Here is a 24,546-nt window from a genome sequence, read left to right on the forward strand (position 1 = left end):
CACCGATGCTGCAAACCAGAGTAACACATGAACAATTCAGAGGCACTTAGCAAATCAGGACTCATCAAAGGAGGGAAATGAAGGGTCGACAGTTCAGGCCAAAAGTAGCTGAGGGGGGGAGGCAGGCCGGGGGTGGGGTGAGGTGGGAAGTTTGGATGAAGTGAGAAACTGGATGCATAGCTGAGGAAGAAAGAATCTGATAGGAGTAGCGAGTGTACCATGGGAGAAAGGGAAAGAAGGACATCACAGGAAGGTAATAGGAAGATGGAGAGAGGATGTAAGAGGGACAATGATGGACAATGTAAGAGAAAGGGGAGAGTGAAATAATTGAATTTACAGAAATCGCCATTCATGCCACCAAGTAGGAGGCTACCTAGACCGAATATGAGGAGTTGTTCCTCCAGCCTGAGAGGGGCCTCATCGTGGCAGTAGATCAGGCCATTGCCGAAATGTCGGAAGGCGAATGGGGTTTGGAAATAAAATGGTTGGCCACCGGGAAATCCCGCCTGTTGTGGCAAACAAAGCGAGGGTACTCGACAAAGTGGACCCTCAATCAAAGTCGTGTCTCACTGATGTAGAGGTGGTCGTACCGGATATAGTCAGTACGTTCATTATGCCATCAAATCAATAGGATACTCCAATGCCACTCATGCGACTTACGACCTTTGAGTTTGCTTGGCACTTTTTCCTTTGTAATACCAATGACACTCACTCCTGCTCGCTGATACTCAGGGACTTCTGGCACACTGCGAGTGTCTTCCACAGTGAAGACGGGTGCAACGCTATTACTACCTCACAAGCATCATTTTCCAATAGTCCAATATCAACTCTCACCTCTCTTTTACTCCTTATATAACTGAAAAAAATTGTATCCTTCATTTTATTATTGTCTAGGCTGCCTTAGTATTCCATCTTTTCCCGGTATAGTTTTTTTTAATTTCCCTCTTGTTGGATTTCAAAAGAATCCCAATCATCCAATTTCCCACTCGCTTTTGCTACATTATATGCGCTTTCCTTGGCTTTTATGCAGTTCTTATGTTCCCTTGTCAGCCATGGTTGCTTACCCTTGCCATTTGAGAACTTCTTCCTCTGTGGGATATATCTATTTTGCGTCTTGTGAGCTATTCCCAGAAACGTCAACCATCTCTGTTCTGCCATCATCCCCGCCAGTATCCTCCTCCAATCCAACCGGGCAAGCTCCTCACTCATGCCTCTGTAATTCTTTTTATTCCATTGCCATACTGATACATGAGCGTTATGCATCTCCTTCTCAAATTGCATCTTGGGATATATCACAGACACCTCGTTGCTTCTTCCTCTCACCCCAACCCATCCCTCTCCCCTGACAATACCAGCCTCCCTCCCCCCCCCCCCCCCTCTGATCCCATCTCTCATCCGTGCCGGGTCTTTACCATTCCCTCCGACCTTCAACTCTCTGAGGCAGAACGCTCTGTCCTCAGTAAGGGCCTCACCTTTGTCTCCCTTCGCCCACACCTCAGCGAGTTCCGGGTACGCCATGACGCTGAACTCTTCTTCCGCCGGCTCTGTCTCCGAGCTCACTTCTTTACAAAGACTCTCCTACCCCCACCGATGACCCCTTCTCCCGTCTTCAACCCTCTTCCTCTTCATGGACACCCCGCTCTGGTCTTCTGCCTGCTCTGGATCTCTTTATTGCCAATTGCCGACGGGACATCAACCGTCTCGACTTCACCACACCCTGTTCCAATTCCAACCTCACGCCTTCTGAACGCTCTGCTCTCCGCTCCCTCCGCACCAATCCCAACCTCACTATAAAACCTGCTGATAAGGGGGGAGCTGTTGTTGTCTGGCATACTGACCTCTACCTGGCCAAGGCACAGCGACAACTCTCTGATAACTCCTCTTATTTACCCCTTGATCATGACCCCACTAAGGAGCACCAGGCCACTGTCTCCTATACCATCACCAACCTTATCAGTTCTGGGGATCTCCCATCCTCTGCCACCAACCTCATAGTTCCCACACCCAGCACTTCCCGTTTCTACCTCCTATCCAAGATCCACAAACCTGCCTGTCCAGGTAGACCCATTGTCTCAGCTTGCTCCTGCTCACCGAACTCATTCCTGCATACCTTAACACTGTTTTATCCCCACTTGTTCAATCTCTTCCCAGCTTTGTTCGTGACACCTCTCACGTTTTGAATTTTTTCAATGATTTTAAGTTCCCTGGCTCCCACCGCCTTATTTTCACCATGGACGTCCAGTCCCTATATACCTCCCTCCCCCACCAGGAAGGTCTCAAAGCTCTTCACTTCTTTTTGGAATCCAGACCTAACCAATTCCCCTCTACCACCACTCTCCTCCGTCTAGCAGAATTAGTTCTTACTCTCAATAATTTCTCCTTTGGCTCCTCCCACTTCCTCCAAACCAAGGGTGTAGCCATTGGTCCCCGTATGGGTCCCAGTTATGCCTGCACTTTTGTTGGCTTTGTGGAACAGTCCATGTTCCAAGTCTATACGGATATCCGTCCCCCTCTTTTCCTTCGCAACATCGACGACTGCATTGGCGCTGCCTCCTGCACGCATGCTGAGCTCACTGACTTCATTAACTTTGCTTCCAACTTTCACCCTGCCCTCAAATTTACCTGATCCATTTCGGACACATTCCTCCTCTTTCTTGATCTTTCTGTCTCCAACTCTGGAGACGGCTTATCTACTGATATATACTATAAGCCTACAGACTCTTACAGCTACCTGGACTATTGCTCTTCCCACCCTGTCTCTTGAAAAAATGCTATCCCCTTCTCACAATTCCTCCATCTCCGCCGCATCTGCTCTCAGGATGAGGCTTTTCATTCCAGGACGAAGGAGATGTCTTCCTTTTTTTAAACAAAGGGGCTTCCCTTCTTCCACCATCAACTCTGCTCTCAAACGCATCTCTCCCATTTCCCGCACATCTGCCCTCACCCCATCCGAACGCCACCCCTCTCAGGATAGGGTTCCCCTTGCCCTCACCTACCACCCCACCAGCCTCCAGGTCCAACGTATAATTCTCCGTAACTTCCGACACCTCCAACGGGATCACACTACCAAGCACATCTTTCACTCCCTCCTCTTTCTGCTTTCCACAGGGATCGCTCCCTACGCGACTCCCTTGTCCACTCGTTCCCCCCCCCCCCCCATCCCTTCCCACTGATCTCCTTCCTGGCACTTACTCTTGTAAGCGGAACAAGTGCTACACCTGCCCTTACACTTCCTCCCTCACCACTATTCAGGGCCTCAGACAGTCCTTCCAGGTGAGGCAGCACTTCACCTGTGAGTCGGCTGGTGTGGTATACTGCGTCCGGTGCTCCCGGTGTGGTCTTTTATATATTGGTGCGACCCGACGCAGAGTGGGAGACCGTTTCACTGAACACCTACGCTCTGTCCGCCAGAGAAAGCAGGATATTCCAGTGGCCACACATTTTAATTCCACGGCCCATTCCTACTCTGATATGTCTATCCATGGTCTCCTCTACTGTTAAGACGAAGCCACACTCAGGTTGGGGGACCAACACCTTAAATACCGGCTGGGTAGCCTCCAACCTGATGGCAGGAACATTGACTTCTCTAAATTCCGTTGATGCCCCTCCTCCCCTTCTTACCCCATCCCTGACATATTTAGTTGCCCATCACTCTGCCTGTTCTCCATCTCCCTCTGGTGCTCCCCTCCCCCTTCCTTTCTCCCTAGGCCTCCCGTCCCATGATCCTTTCCCTTCTCCAGCTCTGTTGCCAATCACCTTTCCAGCTCTTAGCTTCTACCCACCCCTTCCGGTCTTCTCCTATCATTTCACATTTCCCCTCCCCTCCTACTTTCAAATCTCTTACTATCTTTCCTTTCCGTTAGTCCTGACGAAGGGTCTCGGCCCGAAACGTCGACAGTGCTTCTCCCTATAGATGCTGCCTGGTCTGCTGTGTCCCACCAGCATTTTGTGTCTGTTGTTTGAATTTCCAGCATCTGCAGATTTCCTGGAGTTACCTCGTTGCTTGCAGCTTTTTAATGTGTTGCCGGAATGGGTTGACTCCAGCAAGTGGGAGAAAACTGGAACACCCGGGAGGAAAGCCACCCGGTCACAGCAACAAAGCACAAAGTCCACATTCAGACAGTGCAGGAAGTCAGGATCGACCCGTGTCACTGTAGTAGTGGGGCAGACTTGGTACCACTGCGATGTCCATATCCCAAGAATCTAAGTTGTGGAACATTCATTCTTCTCCAACCTGTCTTCACCTATCACTTTCCACCTAGTTTTGCTTTCCCTCGCCCTACCTCTTTCGTTCTGGCGACTTCCCCCTTCCGTTTTCAGTCCTATAGGAGAGTCTCGGCCAGCAACGTCAAATATTTATTCATTTTCTCATTTCTGCTGGACCTGCTCTCAGTTCCTCCAGCATTTTGCGTGTTGCACCTCCACGATTTTCGACCACCCCCTCTCCCCACCACATTGACCCATTCGCATTTCTAAGTGCCTTCCAATTTTGCATGTGTTATTCTGGTTTGCAGCATCGGCAAAAAAAAACCCGTTGACTCATTCACATTTCTAATCGCATGTAGTACAGTCGCCTCTGGCAATAGTGTGGCACGTTGGGAGCAGATGTTAGAGCTGTTTCCTCACAGCTCTCGAGACAAGGGCTCAGTAATGATCCCTGCCTGCACGGAGCTGACAGATACAGCATGGGATGAGGGCATTCCCTGGGCCCTCTGGTTCCCTGCACATCCCAACGACGTGCGATACTTGAAGTTAATTAGGCTCTGTAATTTTTTTCCAAGCGTGTCGGCAAGTGGAATCTGATAGGAACTGACGGTCATGTGGAACGATTGAATGGTAAAACACGTAGATGATGAGATGTATTACTTGAACCAATGCAATTCTTTATTCAACAAACTTGAGAAGTGTCTTCCTTCTTCAAAGAGCAGAGTTTCACTTTCCACCATTGATGCTGCCCTCGCTCATATCTCTTCCATTTCCCAGTGAACTGCGCTCATACCATCTTCTCGCTGCTTTGTTCTTAATAAGCTCCCCGTGAGACGGCATCCAATACACCATTCAACTCCAAAGAGATCCTAACTCCGAACGCATCTTTACCCCCGCCTGCCCAACTCTCTGCTTTCGACAGGGATCTGCTTTCGACACTGTGATTCCTTTGTCCATTTATCCTTCCCCACTAATCGCCCTCTTGGCATTTATCCCTGTCAGCGGCCCGAGCATTACAACTGCCCATTTACCTCATCCTTCACCTCCATTCAGGGCCGCAAAAGTTTCTTCCAGCTGAGGCAACACTTCGCCTGCGAATCGACTGGGATCGTCTATTGTATCCGGTGCTCCCTATGCGGCCTCCTCTACATTGGTGAGATACGTCATAAATTGAGGGGCCACTTTATCGAGCATCACCAAGAGCGGAATTCCCCGGTAGCCGACCACTTTATTTTCGATTGTCATTCCCTTTCTACGATCAGCACACTCTCATGGTGGAGGAGTACCATTTGAGTAGCCTGAAACCCGATGGCATGAACATCGATTTCTCCTTCGAGTGATGGTCAAGAGTCAGGGTGTCACATGGCATTGCTGGCATTGAACCCACCAACCACAGCGGTGACTTTCCAGCCCACAGTTGGAGATCTGATCCAACTAGCAGTACAGCCCATCGTCAGTGCTGCTTTCCATCGATTTCTCCTTCCGGTAAAAGTAATTTCCCTCCCCCTTCCCTCTTCTTCTGTTCCCCACTCTAGCTTCTTACATCTTCTCACCTGCCTATCACTTTTTCCTGGTGTCCCTCCTTCTTCCTTTCTCCCATGGTCCCGTCTCTTTTCCAATCAGATTCCTTCTTCTACAGCCATTTACCTTTGCACCCAGCTGGCTTCACAAATCACGTTCCAGCTAGTCCGTCTCCCCTTCCCCCCACACTATTATTCTGGAGTTGTCTATTTCCTTTCCAGTACTCATGAAGCAGAATCAGAATGCAGGAGCAGGAAAAGAAGTCCAAGCTGCCACGTGATTTGTAAAGCCTGGTAAGTTTGAAGGTGGGTGGATGGGGATGGGGATAAAGTGAGAAGCAGATATGTACGGGGTCTATCAGCGGCGTCAGCAGAGCTCTACAAACTAAATGAAAGTGCAGAAAGGATAAGCGGAGCGGCCATTGTCGGGGGTAGGCCAGTGGCGAGAGTAGAAGCGACAGGCTTTGGTTCAAAAGATGCTTCGGCTCAGAAGAGGCGTCGGCTCAGTGTGAAGGGCCTGTTAAGGTTTCTTTTTTTTTTCTTTCTTATTCTACCATTTAAATGGCTGTGGCGTGGTCTTCGTGCCGGATGTTGGAGAACTGGGAGACACAGAGTCCCCGGGGGAACTACATCCGCGTGAAGTGCATCCGGCTACAGCCGATTGAAGACTAGGTTAGGGATCTGGAGCAGCAACTGGAGATCTTCCGCTTGTACGGGAGAGTGAGGAGATAATTGATTAGTTACAGGGAAGTAGTCACCCAGAAGTTGAAGGAGGCGAGTAGTTTTCCATGTCGGGAAAAATGGAAAATGGCAGTTAGAGCAGAGCACCCCTGTGGCCATTCCCCTCAAAAATAAGTATACCGCTTTGGATCATTTTTTGGGTATTGACCTCCCAGGAAAATACCACGGTGACCAGGTTGCAGGCACTGAGCATGTGTCCGTGGTGCAGAAGGGAAAGAGGGAGAAGAAAGGGGTGGTAGTGATAGGCGACTCAGTAGTGAGAGGAAAGACAGGAGAATCTGTGGACGTGAGCAGGACATGCGGATGGCATGTTGCCTCCCAGGTGCTCGGTTCAGGGATGTCTCAGACCGCATCCACAACATTTTGGAGAGGGAGGCGGAGCAGCCAGATGTCTTGTTACACATTGGTAACAATGAAATAGGAAGGAAAAGCAAAGAGATGCTGAAAAGAGAATTTAAAGCCTTAGGTAGAGAGCTGAGAGGCAGGAACTCCCAAGTAGTAATTTCTGGATTGCTCCCTGTGGCAAACGCCTGTGAGGGTAGAAGCAGGATGATTTGGCAGATAAATGCGAGGCTGAGAAGCTGGTACAGGGGGCAGGGCTTCAGATTCTTGGATTATTGGGATCTCTTCTGGGAGAGGTATGATCTGTTCAGAACTGACGGGGTGCACCTGAACCCGAGGTGGACCAATATTCATCACAGGCAGGTAGAGGGACTGCAATTTATCCCCCGTGGCGCCCAAAGTCCTGGAAAACTTCCATGATACCTACAGACACCATATGATCTTTCTCCATGGATACTCGGGTAAGACAGTCCTATAAATAGATAGATAGATAGATAGATAGATAGATAGATAGATAGATAGATAGATAGATAGATAGATAGATAGATAGATAGATAGATAGATAGATAGATAGATAGATACTTTATTCATCCCCATGGGGAAATTCAACATTTTTTCCAATGTCCCATACACTTGTTGTAGCAAAAACTAATTACATACAGTACTTAACTCAGTAATAATATGATATGCATCTAAATCACTAACTCAAAAGCATTAATAATAGCTTTAAAAAAAAGTTCTTAAGTCCTGGCAGTTGAATTGTAAAGCCTAATGGCATTGGGGAGTATTGACCTCTTCATCCTGTCTGAGGAGCATTGCATCGATAGTAACCTGTCGCTGAAACTGCTTCTCTGTCTCTGGATGGTGCAATGTAGAGGATGTTCAGGGTTTTCCATAATTGACCGTAGCCTACTCAGCGCCCTTCGCTCAGCTGCCGATGTTAAACTCTCCAGTACTTTGCCCACGACAGAGCCCGCCTTCCTTACCAGCTTATTAAGACGTGAGGCGTCCTTCTTCTTAATGCTTCCTCCCCAACACGCCACCACAAAGAAGAGGGCGCTCTCAACAACTGACCTATGGAACATCTTCAGCATCTCACTGCAGACATTGAATGACGCCAACCTTCTAAGGAAGTACAGTCGACTCTGTGCCTTCCTGCACAAGGCATCTGTGTTGGCAGTCCAGTCTAGCTTCTCGTCTAACTGTACTCCCAGATACTTGTAGGTCTTAACCTGCTCCACACATTCTCCATTAATGATCACTGGCTCCATATGAGGCCTAGATCTCCTAAAGTCCACCACCATCTCCTTGGTCTTGGTGATATTGAGACGCAGGTAGTTTGAGTATCGCTGGTGTTTGTCTCAGTGCACACTCTTATTAACAGCACGCATCCGGATTCCTGTGCTGTGCAGCTGGGTAAACAAAGACCACTGCATCCCTTTCCAGATCTTGGCAGCAAGCACCCATCACAGGAAACGAAAGGCAGCCTCGTCCCACTGGGGTTGTTGCTCTAACTCCTTGCTACTCCTGATAAAGAGATGGTGTGGGTTTCAGAGGAACTCCTGAAGAAACATTGCTATCAGCAGTTATTTGGTGGGTGCTGCATATTTCACACTGTTGTACTCCTGGTAGAAGGGCTGAGAGGCTAGATGGAGGAGTGAAAAGCCAGTCAAGAAAACTGTTTTGTTCTTCTCGACCAATAAAACACCAAAGTACATGCGCAGTAAGATGTTAAGTAGGCACGCTTTAGAACAATGAACAGTCTTCGCCTGAAACATTAACTGAGTCTTCATTTCCATAGATGCTGCCTGACCTGCTCAGTTCCTCCAGCATTCTGAGTTGGCTGCTCACAATTCGGGAAGTGCTACCTCGCTCAGATGGTCTTTCGGGCCAGCGAGCCTTCCTAGCCCACAGCGGGACAATCCTCAGCAGTAACCCGCTGCCCTTTCCCACTTGGTAGCCTCCAACCTGATGGCATGAATATTGACTTCTCTAACTTCCGTTAATGACCCTTCTCCCCTTCTTACTCCATCCCTGATATATTTAGTTTTTTTTCGCCCTCTGCCCTTCACTCTGCCTGTTCTCCATCTCCCTCTGGTGCTCCCCTCCCCCTTTTATTTCTCCCTAAGCCTCCCGTCCCATGACCCTTTCCCTTCTCCAGCTCTGTGTCCCCTTTGCCAATCACCTTTCTGGCTCTCAGCTACACCCTACCCCCTCCGGTCTTCTATCATTTCGCATTTTCCCCTCCCCCTCCTACTTTCAAATCTCTTACTATCTTTCCTTTCACTTAGTCCTGACGAAGGGTCTCGGCCCGAAACGTCGACAGCGCTTCTCCTTATAGATGCTGCCTGGCCTGCTGTGTTCCACCAGCATTTTGTGTGTGTTACTACAAGTAGGACCGTTCTCCACCAGCAGATGGAAGTATTGAGCCACGGAACATTGCAAACATTTACAACGCTCGCCGTCTCCATCGGTTGGTTGAAAGCGTCGCTGCAATAAACAACAATGGCAGGTATAGAGTAGGGAACAGGCCCTTCGGCCCATAATGTTGTGTCGAGATACTTAAACGTGTAATTCAATGTCTAAGTGTTGCCTTCTGCCTACACAATGTCCATATCGGGACACAAAGCCGAATTGTCAGTTAACGCGAAGCTGGGACTGAAAAGAAGCGGGAGGATTCAGGGAGAAGATTCGGGAAGGAACTTCATAGACGACAGATGAAACTCGTCTCCAATGGTTAAATCCAGGGATCTGTCGGACTAGAATGAGCCAGGCCTGTGCGAGGGGGACGTGGAAACCACAGCCACAGGGGGAGAAAGGGAGCTTGGGAACCCGGAAACAGAACCCGGAGTGGGAAGAGAGAAGGAGCCGGGACGCCTCATGAGTTATCGAACAAGTAACAGTTAAAACCAGGTTATGTAAAGCGAGCACTGTTTATCTGAAGAAAGCTTTTTAAGTGCAGCAACCTTGACTATTGGTTCACTTTAAGAGGTTGAACCTCATTGCCTAACACTGGCTCACCAGTCCGCTCCCTCTTCTTGGCTGGTGAAATAGACAGGGTTGTTTTCAGTGGAAAACAAGAGAAAAGGAAACAAATAAAAACGCAGTTGCCGGAAATGTCACATCAAATCAGAAAGCGCAGGTCATGTCGCATCTGTGGGACCTGAAACGAAGCTCACGTTTCATGTCGGAGAATTTGATATTAACGTTGTTTTTATATTTTGTAGTTTGAAGTTGATATTAACGTCATGCTTGATTCCGAGAAGTGCCCGCAGCAGAGTGAAAATTGAACCGGACCTTTCAGTCCCTCGAGACGGTCCTATCATTTAATGCAGTGGAGCTTATTTGTAGCCGGTCGCCCACAAATCGCACCTATTACATTTCTCCAGCGCCTTTGGGTGGGCGCCAATGTCGTTAATGAGATCACACTCGGAGTACACGGGCGGCACGTTAGCAGAGCAGTTTGCGGAGCACTTTATACCAGTGCCAGCTGTAACTTCCGGGTTCAGTTCCCAAATCCCTGTCTGTAAAGAGAACGTGAGTTCTCCCCTTGCCTAAGTGCTCTTCTTCTGGAGACCTCTAATTCAGTTTAGTGAATTGTTGACACGCTATGGTAGCACCGAAAGTGTGGCGACATTTAGCGGCAGCCCCAGCACAATTCTAATATGATTTCAAGTCAAATCAAGTCAAGTCACTTTTATTGTCATTTCGACCATAACTGCTGGTACAGTGCATAGTAAAAATGAGAAAACGTTTTTCAGGACAATGGTGTTACATGACCCAGTACAAAAAACTAGACTGAACTACGTAATAAAAAAACAACACAGAGAAAGCCACACTTATGCAGACCTACACAGGACTGCATAAAGTGCACAAAAACAGTGCAGGCATTACAGTAAATAATAAACAGGACAATAGGGCAAGGGGTCAGTCCAGGCTTCGGGTATTGAGGAGTCTGATAGCTTGGGGGAAGAAACTGTTACATAGTCTGGTTGTGAGAGCCCGAATGCTTCGGAGCCTTTTCCCAGACGGCAGGAGGGAGAAGAGATTGTATGAGGGGTGCATGGGGTCCTTCATAATGCCGCAAACGACGCATTTCACGGTATGCTCCGATGTGCATGTAGCAAAAGGCGTTAGTCATAAACATGACGTAAATTTTCATTTTACGTATTTCTAGTCGGCCAGCTATAGGACGGATGCCCTTAATCTCGAAGGATGTCGTTAAAATTCACGAAGACCTTGCCGGGACTGAAGAGGTTGAGTTATCCTTTCCAGCCATCCAGGGTCAGGGATATCTCAGATCAGGTTCACGTCATTCGAAAGGGGAAGGTACAACAGCAATGACATAGGTAGGAAAGATGAGGAGGTTTTGAAAAGAGATTTTAGGGAGTTAGGTGGAACGGTGAAAAGTAAGGCCCTTCTCTAGATTACTGCCCGTGCCACTTAGCAGTGAGGGTAAGAATATGACGATTTGGTAGATGAATGCATGTCTGAGGAACTGCAGAAGGGGCAGAGATTCAGATTCAGCAGGGGTAGGTGCGCCCTGTACAAAAGCAACAGTTTGCACCTGAATCCAAGGGGGCTAACATCCTTGCGGGCAGGATTGCTATAGATGTTCAGGAGGGTTTAAGCTAATTTGTCAAGGCGATGGGAAATGGAGTGACAGGGCTGAGGATGGGGGAGTTGGTTTATAAACAGAGCCAGTGTGTAGTGAGACGGCTAACAATGAGAGGTTGATGATAGGATAAAATTACAGTCAACGGGATGGGCTGCATTTGTAATAGGGGGACAAAAGTGCAAAACGTGATCAATGTAGAACTCAATGTGTTACATTTGAATGCACGCAGTATACGAAATAAGGTAGACGAACTTCGAGCAAAGAGCGAGATTGGATAATAGGAGTATAAGAAATGAGGTGGATGATCGTGTTGAACTATTATAGATTGTCAGGCATGATGTTAGGGCCAACGCTGAATCGTAGCTGAAGTTTGACTGACGTTGGGAGCTGAATGTCCAAGGTTACACGTTCTATCAGAGGGATAGAAAGGTAGGCAGAAGAGGTGGCATGGCTCTGCTGATAAAGAATTAGATCGAATCGCTGGGAAGTTGTGACATAGGATCAGAAGATGTTGAATGTTTGTGGGTTGAGTTAAGAAATGGCAAGTGTAAATGTACCCTGGTAGTGGTTATATACAGGACTCCAAATGGTATCTGGGCTGTCGACCACAGATTGCAACAGGAAATAGAAAGTGCGTGTCAAAAGAACAATGTTATGATAGTCATGGGAGATGTCAACATGCAGGGCGATTGGGAAAAGCAGGTTGGAAATGAATTTTAAGAGAGCGAGTTTGCTGAGTGCCTACGAGATAGCTTTTTAGAGCAATTTGCCGTTGGGCCTACTATAGAATCAGTTACATTGGATTGGCTATTATGTCCTGAACCGGAGATGATTAGGGAGCTTAAGATAAAAGAACCATTCGGAGCCATTGATAACAAAGTGGTTGAATCCAATTTCAAATATGAAAGGGTGAAAGTAAAGTCTGACATAGCAGCAGAGCAGCAATGGCGTGACTTTCTGCGGAGAAAAATGAGGAAGGTGCAGGATAGATGTATTTCAAAAATTAAAGAATCATCAAATGGCAAAATTGTACAACTGTGGCTGACAAGGGAAGTCGAAACTAAGTAAAAGCAAAAGAGAAGATCGTTACAACAAAGCAAAAATTAGTGGGAATATAGAGGGTTCGGAAGCTTTTAGAAACCTACAGAGAACAGCTAAAAGAATTATTAGGAGGGAAGTGATGAAATATGAAACTAAACGAGCAAACAATATGAAAGTAGATAGCAAAAGCTTTTTCGAGTAAGTAAAATATAAAAGAGAGAAGAGAGTCGATATAGTACCTCTGGAAATACTAAGGGAGTGTCAGTACCTCCAGTTGAACTTTGTCTTTTTGTTTCCTCCTAGTCGTCAGTCTGTGGTTTTGTATCGCCATGTACTCTTCTTTGTTTTCATGCCCCATGTGCTCCTGTCCCCGCTCCAGCTCTACTACTGCCCCTGTATTACTGAATACCTCTTCTCTCACAGCTTTCTCATTATCACCAGTTTTGATGCAACTTCTGTCTCATTGTGCTCCACCTATCATCTGTTTGTCTGTTTATTGCTCAGTGTATTTTAGTCCTGTGTTTTCACCTGTTTGTTGCCAGTGAATTTTCCTGAACCTTTCCAACATTCGTATCTGTACTCTGTCCTTCAGAATATTGACTCTGCCTGTCTCCCGATTCTGGCTTTTGGATTTCTCTGGATGTTTTGATCTCCGCCTGAACTTTGACGCCGACTTTGTTTGCACCTTGGGATTTGTTACCCAATTAATATCACTGAATGTGCACAGTGCACATTTAGACGGAGACGTAACGTGAAGATTTTTACTCCTCGTGTATATGAAGGGGATGTAAGTAATAAAGTCAATTCAATTCAATTCAATAATGTTCTTTTCCAAAGACTTCTGGTTCTGGTTATTGTATTGCTGACAGCTATGGTAGCAGCGAAAGCCTGGCGACACTTATCGGCAGGCTCCAGCAAATTCTGGATATGATCTGACGCAAAACGACGTATTTTACTATGTCCTCCGATGTTCGTGTGGCAAATGCCGTGAGTCATTAAAGTGTAGTAAATATTCATTTTTCTACATTTCTGGTACACAGCTATCGGAAGGATGCCGTTAAACTGGGAAGAAAGGACAGAAAGTTCACGAGGAATGTTGCTGGGATTGGAGGGGTTGAGGGTCGAGTTATCCCTTTCAGTCATCCAGGTTCGGGGATGTCTCTAATCGGCTCCACTGTAATCCAAAGCGGGATGCGGCCAGAAGTCTTGGTCCATATCAGCATCAATACATAGGTAAGAAAGGAAAGGAGGCTCTGAAGGGATATTTTGGGGAGCTAGGGAGAAAGCTGAAAAGCAGGACTTCCAGGGCAGTCATCTCTGGATTGCTGTCCATGCCATGCGCGAGTGAGGGTAAGAATTGGATGCATTGGTATATGAATGCGTGGCTGAGCAACTGGTGCAGGGGCAGGGATTCAGATTTATGGATCATTAGGAAGTCTTCTGGGGGAGGTACGGCCAGCACAAAAGGGACAAATTGCACCTGAACACAAGGGGGACTAATATCCTTGCGAACCGGGTTGCTATAAATATTCAGGAGGGTTTAAGATAATATGTCGAGGGGATGGGAAACAGAGCGATAGGGCTGAGGATGAGGTTTACAAACAGAGCCTGTGTTTAGTGAGACGGCTAGCAAGGACAGCTGACGATAGGACAAAATTGCAGTCAACTGGATGAGTTGCATTGTAAAAGGGGGGCAGAAGTGCAAACGCTGATCAATATAGAAGTCAAGGTGTTACATTTGAATGCACGCAGTATACGAAATAAAGTACAGTAGAGGAATTTAGAGCGAAGTGCGAGTTTGGATTGTAGGAGTATAAGACGTAAGGTGGATGATCGTGTTCAACTATTACAGATTGTCAGGTGCTGCGGCCTTCACTGAATCGTGGCTGTAGAATTGTTGTAGATGAGAGGGAAGGCAGGCAGAGGGGGTGGTGTGGCTCTGCTGGTAAAGGATTACATCAAATCGCTAAAAAGATGTGACATAGGACTGGAAAATGTTGAATCCTTGTGGGTTGAGTTTAGAAACTGCGGGATAAAAAGACCCTGTTCTATTCAGACCTGCAAACAAAAGCAACTAAGTGAAATACAGATAACAACGGGAGATAGAAAATTCATGTCCAAGGGGCACTGTTACGATATTCTGTGGGGATTTCAATATGCAGGTAGACTGGGAAAATCAGATTGGTGATGGATCCCAAGATGAGAAACTTGCGGAATGCCTACGAGGTGGCTTTTCAGAGCAACTCGTGGTAGAGCACACTTGGGGATAAGCTATTTTCTATTGGGTATTGTGCAACGAACAAGAATTGAAAAGAGAGCTTACATTAAAACAACATTTAGAAGCCACTGATCATAATAGGATATAACTTACCCTGCGATTTACCTGCAAAGCAGACATATTAGTATCACAGTTGAGTAAAGTGGCTAGATTCAACAGTGGCTAGATGGGAGATGCCAGAGAGTAGTGGTGGATAATTGTTTATCGGGATGGAGGCCGGTGACTAGCGGGGTGCCTCAGGGATCTGTTTTGGGCCCAATGTTGTTTGTAATATACATAAATGATCTGGATGATGGGGTGGTAAATTGGATTAGTAAGTATGCTGATGATACTAAGGTAGGAGGTGTTGTGGATAATGAGGTGGGTTTTCAAAGCTTGCAGGGAGATTTATGCCGGTTAGAAGAATGGGCTGAACGTTGGCAGATGGAGTTTAATGCTGAGAAGTGTGAGGTTCTACATTTTGGCAGGAATAATCCAAATAGAACATACAGGGTAAATGGTAGGGCATTGAGGAATGCAGTGGAACAGAGAGATCTAGGAATAACAGTGCATAGTTCCCTGAAGGTGGAGTCTCATGTAGATAGGGTGGTGAAGAAGGCTTTTGGAACGCTGGCCTTTATAAATCAGAGCATTGAGTACAGAAGTTGGGATGTAATGTTAAAATTGTACAAGGCATTGGTAAGGCCAAATTTGGAATATTGTGTACAGTTCTGGTCACCGAATTATAGGAAAGATATCAATAAATTAGAGAGAGTGCAGAGACGATTTACTAGGATGTTACCTGGGTTTCAGCACTTAAGTTACAGAGAAAGGTTGAACAAGTTAGGTCTCTATTCATTGGAGCGTAGAAGGTTGAGGGGGGATTTGATCGAGGTATTTAAAATGTTGAGAGGGATAGATAGAGTTGACGTGAATAGGCTGTTTCCATTGAGAGTAGGGGAGATTCAAACGAGAGGACATGATTTGAGAGTTAGGGGGCAAAAGTTTAAGGGAAACACGAGGGGGTATTTCTTTACTCAGAGAGTGATAGCTGTGTGGAATGAGCTTCCTGTAGAAGTAGTAGAGGCCAGTTCAGTTGTGTCATTTAAGGTAAAATTGGATAGGTATATGGATAGGAAAGGAGTGGAGGGTTATGGGCTGAGTGCGGGTAGGTGGGACTAGGTGAGATTAAGAGTTCGGCACGGACTAGGAGGGCCGGAATGGCCTGTTTCCGTGCTGTGATTGTTATATGGTTATTATATGGTTAAAGGGAATTACAGAGGCATGAGAGTGGAATCGGCCGACATTGATTGAAAGGAAAGATTAACAGGGATGACGGCGGTGCAGAAATGGCTTGAGTTCTGAGGGTAATTCAGAAGGTGCAGGATAATACATCCCAAAGAAAATGAAGCATGCTAAAGGCAGGATGCCGCAATCGTGGCTGACAAAAGAAGTTAAAGCCAACATAAAAGCCTAAAGAGGACATATAATAGAGCAATGGGATGTTAGAGAATTAGAAAGCTTTAGGAAACCAAAATAAAGCAACTATCAAGTCGTAAAGAACACTATGATAGAATACGAAGGTAAGCCAGTCGATATTATTAAAGAACTTACCAAAATTTTCTGCAAATATATAAATTGCAAAGGAGAGGCGAGAATAGATATCAGGCCACTGGAAAATGATGCTGGAGGGTTAGTAATGGGGAGAAGGAAATGGCGGACGAACTGAATGAGTGTTTTGAATCAGTATTCGCTTTGATGGAAGATTTAAAAGCGTAGTCTACTTTATGGATGAAGAAAAAATTCAAAGCTCTGATGTGCAAATTGACTTGGGAGTTCTCGTACAGGATGCACTAAAGTTTAATTTGCAGATTGAGTGAGGTAAATGTGATAGATAGATAGATAGATAGATAGATAGATAGATACTTTATTCATCCCCATGGGGAAATTCAACATTTTTTCCAATGTCCCATACACTTGTTGTAGCAAAAACTCATTACATACAATACTTAACTCAGTAATAATATGATATGCATCTAAATCACTAACTCAAAAAGCATTAATAATAGCTTTAAAAAAAAGTTCTTAAGTCCTGGCAGTTGAATTGTAAAGCCTAATGGCATTGGGGAGTATTGACCTCTTCATCCTGTCTGAGGAGCATTGCATCGACAGTAACCTGTCGCTGAAACTGCTTCTCTGTCTCTGGATGGTGCTATGTAGAGGATGTTCAGGATGTCAGTATTCATTTATAGAAGCCTCGAATATTAAAGCAAGAATGTAATGTTAAGAGTTTTTAAGGCGCTGGTGAAGTCCTCATTTGGATTCTGACGTGCATTAATGGGCTCCGTATCTAAGAAAGGATGTCCTGGCATTGGACAGGATTCAAGGGAGGTTCACGAAAATGATTCCGTAATTGAAAGGCTTATCGTAAGAGGAGCGTTTGATGGCTTTGTGCATGTATTAACTGGGATTCAGAAGAATGGGGGAGGAGGATCACCTGGAAACCTATGGGATGTTGAAAGGCTTCGAGAGAGTAGATCTCGCGCGGATGTGTCCTATGGAGGGTGAGTCTAAGGCCTGAGGACACAGCATCAGAATTAAAGGACATCCATTTCGAACGAAGATTAGGAGGGACCACTTTATCCAGAGAGTGGATAATATGTGGAATTATGTGTCACAGGTGGCTGTAGAGACCAGGTCATTGGGGATATTAAGGCAGAACTAATAGATTTTTGATTTGCCAGGGCATGAAGGGATACGAGGAGAGGGTAGCAGATTGGTGCTGAGAGGGAGGCCAAATTCTGCTGCTGTGTCTTATAGACTTCTAAAGATAACGGGATACTTTCTTCCTCTGGAGGTTGGGTAATGACTGTATCGAGGTTTACAATGTCATGATACGCCATAGGTATGGTGAATGGTCGCATTGATTCCCCCAGAGTTGGGGAGTCAGTACCCTGGAGGGCACGGCTTTAAGGTGAGAGGGGAATAGTTTTAAAGCCACCTGAGAGGCAACATTGTCCCACAGAGGCTGTTGGACCATTCATTACTGGTGGTGGAGACGGGTGCATTTACAGTGTTTAAAATTTATTTAGACGGTAAATCAGTAGGAACGGTTCACTGGATGTAGGCCAAACTCAGGCAAGTGGGACCAGCTCACATAGAGATCTTGGTCCACACGGAATTGTTGGGCCTAAGTGTCTGTTTTTGTGCTTTATAAATTTGTGGCTCTACGGCGTGTAGATTTATTAACCAACTTCTCCGCAGTGGTCTGTTATTGATTGCCGGATTCGGACCCGGATCCCCCTAATACTGAGAAATATTTAATCTTGTTCTGCAGTTCTCGGATACTTGGAAAACTTCACCGTTCATCTTTAAAGTCTCCAGTTCCAGATCTGTGCCATAGCTCCTCTTAGCAACCCATGATGTCTAGGGATCTCTCTGGAGGCACTCATTCCAAGGACAGAAACAATGCAAGGAGTTTGTACGTTCTTCCTGTGAGTGATAAAAGAGGGCCTGTGGGAACAGCCCCTCAGACACACGCACCAGGAGAAACGCTAGGAGTTCCGTGACAGCGTTTAATAGCGATAAGCCAGTGGAGGGACAACGTGTGTCCTTTCCCGTTGCCCCGGGATTTGGGTCCTACCACGGAAGGCGGCTTAGCTAAGGAAGAGATCACCACCGACGCCATTTCGAAGGATTGACATCATAAAAGGAATGGGCAAGTTAAACCTCCGTCTCTCTCTCCAACCAACAAGCTGCAACTTGAATGAACTTGAGTGACTTTTATATTTCCATCGGACAATACATTATCCCCTAGACAACGATAGAGCTATTTCTTATTGATTATTATTATACCCACGCTTTTAGAGTTAGTATTGATGACGTATATTATATGTATGTTTGCATTGATATTATTTTTGTGTATTTTTATCAATAAATAGTACCATCAGACTTCAACGGACCTCTCTATCTTTGCTGGTAAGTGACCCAGTTACGGGGTACGTAACAGGAGAAAGATTTCGATGTATTTGGAAACACATGATAAAATGGGCCGAAGCCCCAATGGTTTTCCAAAGGGGAAATTTTGCCTGACATACCTGGTGGAATTTTCTGATGAAATAACAGAGAAAAGACAGTCAGTGGAAGCTGTTTATTTGGGTTTTCAGAAGGTGGTTAACAAATACCAACACATGAGGCCCCATAACAAATTAAGAGCACATGGTGTTACGGTAAATGTGTCAGGAACGCGGCCGGATGGACCCAAACGCAGGACGCAGACACTGAAGTACCAGGGGGAGGACATGATGGGGATGCCATGGCATTTAAGGGTAGAGCTGGGGTTCAGGTAGATAACGTGTCAGGCAGGCAGAGCGGAGCGGGCTCCCGGAGTTCGAGTTCAGGCAGACAGGTCCCCGGGGTTCAGGCAGGCAGGCAGGTAGGCAGGCTGGCAGGCAGGTCTAGGTGGCTAGATAGGCTAGCGGAGAGCCCTCCCTGGGCGGGCCGCATATGTCCCGGGTAGGGTAGCCTCCAAGGCGGAAACACCAGAGGCCTGGGCACGACGCAGCCCCCTAGGCGGGTGCGGGGCACATTCCCAGGGTTCGGGCGGAAGAGGAGGACGGGGCAGAACCCCCGCCGGCCAGCGGCAGACCGGCCGGGCCTGCCCGACGGAGTCAAGGGGTAGGAACCGGCATAGGTCCAGGGTGACCAACACAACAGTCATGATAACAGGAAAATCGGGAAAGGCCAGCAGACAGCGCGACCGCGCAAACAAATCAAACGAGCGGAGAAGCAGGACCAGCACATGGGAAGAAAGGTTGGGGGAGAGGACCAATCTGGCATTACTGGTACAGGGCAGAGAAGCACGATGAGGAGTAGATCTGAGCCCGGGCAGAATAACAGAATGCAGAGAAGAGTTCGGAGCCGGCGGAGAACAGGAAACAGAACAAAACGACCACCCGCCTTGTCCCAGTCCCAAGGTTCCTTATAAACACCTGCAACTCAATGAGTCACAGGTGTGCCTCTTTGAACCAGGAGGTTCCTAACTAGATCACGGGTGACGGGAGGGACAACCGCAGGACCCGGAGTCCGGAGCCCTCGGACCGGATCGAGACCCGGAACGCGGATTCCGGACCGGACCGGACCCTGACAAAATGTGCTAGCATGGATAGAAGATTAGCTGACTGGCAGGAATCAGAGTGATATTAAAGTAGGCCTTTTCTGGTTAGCTGCTGGTAATCAGTGTAATGCCACAGGGCGGTCATTATGAGACCACTTCTTTCACTTTGCATGCCATTATCCTGGATAAAGGTATTGATTGCTTTGTGGTCACGTTTAAGGACGATAAGATGATAGGTGGAAGGGCAGAGAGCATTTAGGAGGCAGGGTGTCTGCAGGAAGATTAAGACAGATTGATGGAGTCAGCAAAGAAATAGAAGATAGAATATAATGTCAGACCGTGTATGGCAATGCACTTTGGCAGAAGGAGCAAAGTAGTGGACTGTTTTCTAAATTGGGAGAACATTTTTAAAAATCAGAGATGCAGAGTGCCTTGATAGTCCTCATGCAGAATCTCTTAAAGGTTCACTTGCATGTTGATTCGGTGGTAAGGAAGCAAAATGCAAGTTTGCTGTAATTTCGAAAGGACGTGAATACAAGACCAAGAATTAATACTGAGGCTCTATAAGGCAGTGGCCAGAACACAATTGGAGTATTGTGATCAGTTTTGAGCCGCTACTCTAAGAAAGGATGTGCTGGCATAAGAGAGGCTCCAGCGAATTCAAAGATTCAAAGATAATGTATTATCAGAGTTTGGATGCAGAATAGAATTGTGAGATTCGTCTTCGTGGCGGACAGACTCGAAACAAAAATCATCACCTCCTCCTCCCCACAGGCGCAAAATAAATAAATCGCGCAAACGACGACAAAAAACGAATGAAACACAGAGGAGATGAAACACATAATCAAAACACATATTTCAGTTCAGCTTATGTTCATTATTTGCAGGCCACCTCAATTCAAAATGGTCCAAACTAGCAACAAGAAAGAGCGACCAGAAAACTAGAACACGTTATAAACATGAATTAGATTCAGCAATCTACAAACCCAACTCTGATCGCGGGAATGAAAACGATTAACCTATGAGGAGAGTCTGATGGCTCTGGGTCCGTACTCGCTGGAGTTTTGAAGAATTGAAACCTATCGAATATTGAAAGTCCGTGATAGAGTGGATGTGGAAAGGATGATCCATCTCATGGGGAGTCTAGGACCAGAGAGCTATCCTCAATAGAGGAACATCCCTGTGGAGGATGGGGATTATGGCGTTCTTTGCCACGGGATGCTATGGAGGCCGAGACGTTGGGTATATTTAAAGCAGTGTTTGGCAGGTTCTTGTTAGTAAAGTGGTCTATGTTTACGGGACGCACGCAGAAAAATGGAGATGCGGAGGGGATAAAAAAATCAGCCATGATGGAATAGCGAAGGAGATTCGATGGTCCTAGTCGCCTAATTTTGCTCCTATTTCTTATGGTTTTATGGTTTCGTGGCACCTAGTGTTAACCAGGACTTCGGCCCGAAAAAAAGTTTCAACTTCCAGCTGAATTTCAGCTCACAGCTAATGAGGAGTGACCCCTGGGTGCAGCTGGAACTTCTCTGAGAGAGTGACGAGCTCAGCAGGGTGGAAACATTTTGCTCGAACCTGCTGTCGGTGCTTCCTGGGTGGAGACTAGCCGATCATATAATAGCTAGCACACGCCGGTTTGCTTTTAGGCTTTGCGTACCGAGAGTTTTGGAACTGTCACTCATTAACCCTGCCATGCCATCGCCTACTCACTTTCAGCAGCTAAAAAAAATTTTTTTCGATAAGAAATCCCTGTATCCGGTGGGACTAGGTACAATTATAACTGGATTCCTTTACGGACTGGAATACCTGATAGAGAAAGAGATTCCGTGTCCGTGTGATCCGCAACTGAATGTTCTCTACGCGTATATTTCTTTCCTTATTCCAGCATTCGCGATGTTCCTGCTCAGTCTGCTGGTGTCATCCGATGCGGGGAAAATTGTTACGTGCCGGGTTAGCTCCTCTCCCGCAGCTACTAGTAGATGGGACCTTTGCAAGAATAGCTGCTCCCCTGACTGCCGCAAGAATCTCCGTAAGGCTCACTTTTACCTGTTCACAATTCTAAAGGTACTTGTCCCATCGATCCTGTGGGCGGCGATTCTCTTTCAAGACGGGGATTACTACGCCTGCGCGTATTTGAACGAGCCATTCAAAGGTGAAAATTGCAGTAAGTCGTGCGCTTCCAAGATACTCCCGCATGAGCGGCGCGAGCTTTGTGTTCACTCACAGGTGAGTGTCTTCGGGTATTGCGGCCGCAAATGTGTAATCACAACAGAACTTTTAGAGCTTTAGGCGGTGTTTTAACCCCGTGCCTTTCGCGTCCCAGAAAATCTCAAACCACTTGCGGGCGAGAAAACTCGAAACCTCCAGCTTAAAGTCCCTGTGACGACTCGAATACTTGTCCCATAGCCCCCTTTACTTCCTCCAGGCGAGGAGACCTCCTTCGCGGGAGATTGTCCATTGCAGGCTTTACACCCTCATCTGTCGACCATTTATTTTGTATCCACACATGCTGTTCGGCTCGGTGAATTCCTCCAGAAGTTGGTGCTTCAGCCACTTCCAACTATCTTCGGTCTGTTCTGTCTCTAACCTATCCCACTTGAATTTTCTGGCCACCTAATACGGTTCGATCCAGGGAACAGTGGACGTACGCTGACCATCCGTACATCTATGAATCCACTTCTAAAATTATCATGACGCTGAACAGAGTACATACAACCATCCTGTTTCCTTTGCTCCGTATCTAGAATCGGAGTCTCAACCTCAAACTAGCAGATCGGTTCGTCAGGACTGAACCGATGGGAAATTTCTTCACCCAGAGAGTGGTGAATCTCTGTAATCCTGTAACCAAGAGCGTTGTCGTTACTGAGAGAGATATATTTGGGTGTATTACAGAGATAAGGACGTTTTTAAAAGCCTCAAGTTCAGAAAATACTTAATAAAACAGAAAATACTTGAAATAAAAAAGATGCGGATCAGACAGGACCCGTGGGGAGCGAAGCTGCGAATATTCCTGGGCCAAAACAAATTTCACGAGAACAAGAAAGGTCTAGTGCAGGAAAATGGCAGAAAGATAAAGATGGACTATGCTGTTATTTAAGAAATGAGAAGGATCAAGCGGCTTATTTCTAAATTTGTTATATTTGTGTTCTGACAGATGATCGGAGGCATTTTGCTGGTGGCAACCGTGTTCGTGCTGGTAGTTCTCAGCTTTCTTCCTGGATGTTTATGTTCTGAGGAGACACAAGAAGGGAATGCAGAAACCACAGAAATGAGAAAGCACAGAAAGCTAAATATTTCAACAACAACAACAACCGTACTGACACAGAATATGAGCTGAATCAACCCCGGCCTGAGTGAAATACTTTGTAGATTGATTTAAGTGGGCTTTAAAAATGTGACGAGACTTCGATGGCCCTTTTACCCCAACCTTTGCCCTAACTTCAAACTATCCGCCCTCAGCCCGTGATCCTGCTGGCGTAGAGTTCTACATTCATTCATCACAGACGACAGTGCATGTTAGAGCATAAGGCATAAAAAAGACCTTCCATCATCGTTGATTTATTATCCCCCTCAAACCCTTTAGCCCATTTTTTCACCGTAACCTTTGACTCCATCAATAATCAAGAGCCTGTCAAACTCAGCTTTAACTATACTCAATGACTTGGCCTCCACAGCCGTCCGTGGCGATGAATTCACATATTCACCAAACTCTGGCGGAGAATTCCCCCTCATCTCTGTTCTACATGGACGTCCCTCTATTCTGAGGATGTGCCCTCCGGACCATGACTCAACCACATGGAAACGTCCTTTCCACATCCACTCTATCTCGTCCTTTCGCTGTTCGACAGCTTTCAATGAGCTCCTCCTCATTCTTCAGAACAGCTGCAAGTACAGGCCCAGAGCCATCAAACGCTCCTCAGACATTCACCCTGGCATTCCCAGAATTATTTTCGTCAACCTCCTCTGAGCCCTTCCAAATCCTGCACAAGGAACCAAAGCTGATCATAATACTCCAAGTGCAGTCTGACCAACGCTTTATAAAGCCTCAACGTCAAATCCTTCCTCTTATATTCTAATCCTCTCAAAATGAGTGCCATCTTTAGATCTCCCTTCCTTATGACCGACTCAACCCACAGGTTAGCCTTTAGAGATTCGCGAATGAGGACTCCCAAGGCGTTTGCACCACTGAATTTCCTCCCCGTTTAGAAAATTGGCTACACCTTTATTTCTTCTACGAAAGTGTATGACCATACACTTCTCTAAACTAGATTCCATCTGCTATTTCACTCATTACACCAATCTTTCTAAGTCCTTCTGACGACTTATCTTTGTACAGTTTACAAACCTGGCCACAAAGTTGTCAGTACCATCATCCAAATCGAAAGTGGCTCCAATACTGACACTGTGGACCACCACTAGTCACCGGCAGCCAATCAGAACAGGACCCCTTTATTCCCACACTTTGCCTCCTGCCAGTTAGCCAATCTATCAATGTCATGGGCTCTTTTCTTGTTAACGGCTTCACGTCCAGCACCTTGTTACAGGCCTTCTGAAAATCCATGTGAGCAACATCCAATGATTCTTCGTTCTCTATTCTGTCTGTTATTTCCTCCATTGCAGTAGCTTATCCATTTCAAGGTTGGAAATGTTTTGCGTTCCGAGATTCTGTTCTGCACACTGTTGTCGTAACTCATGGTTATGT

This window comes from Hemitrygon akajei, chromosome 2 (assembly GCF_048418815.1).
Source record: "Hemitrygon akajei chromosome 2, sHemAka1.3, whole genome shotgun sequence".
In the NCBI taxonomy this organism is placed as follows: domain Eukaryota; kingdom Metazoa; phylum Chordata; class Chondrichthyes; order Myliobatiformes; family Dasyatidae; genus Hemitrygon; species Hemitrygon akajei.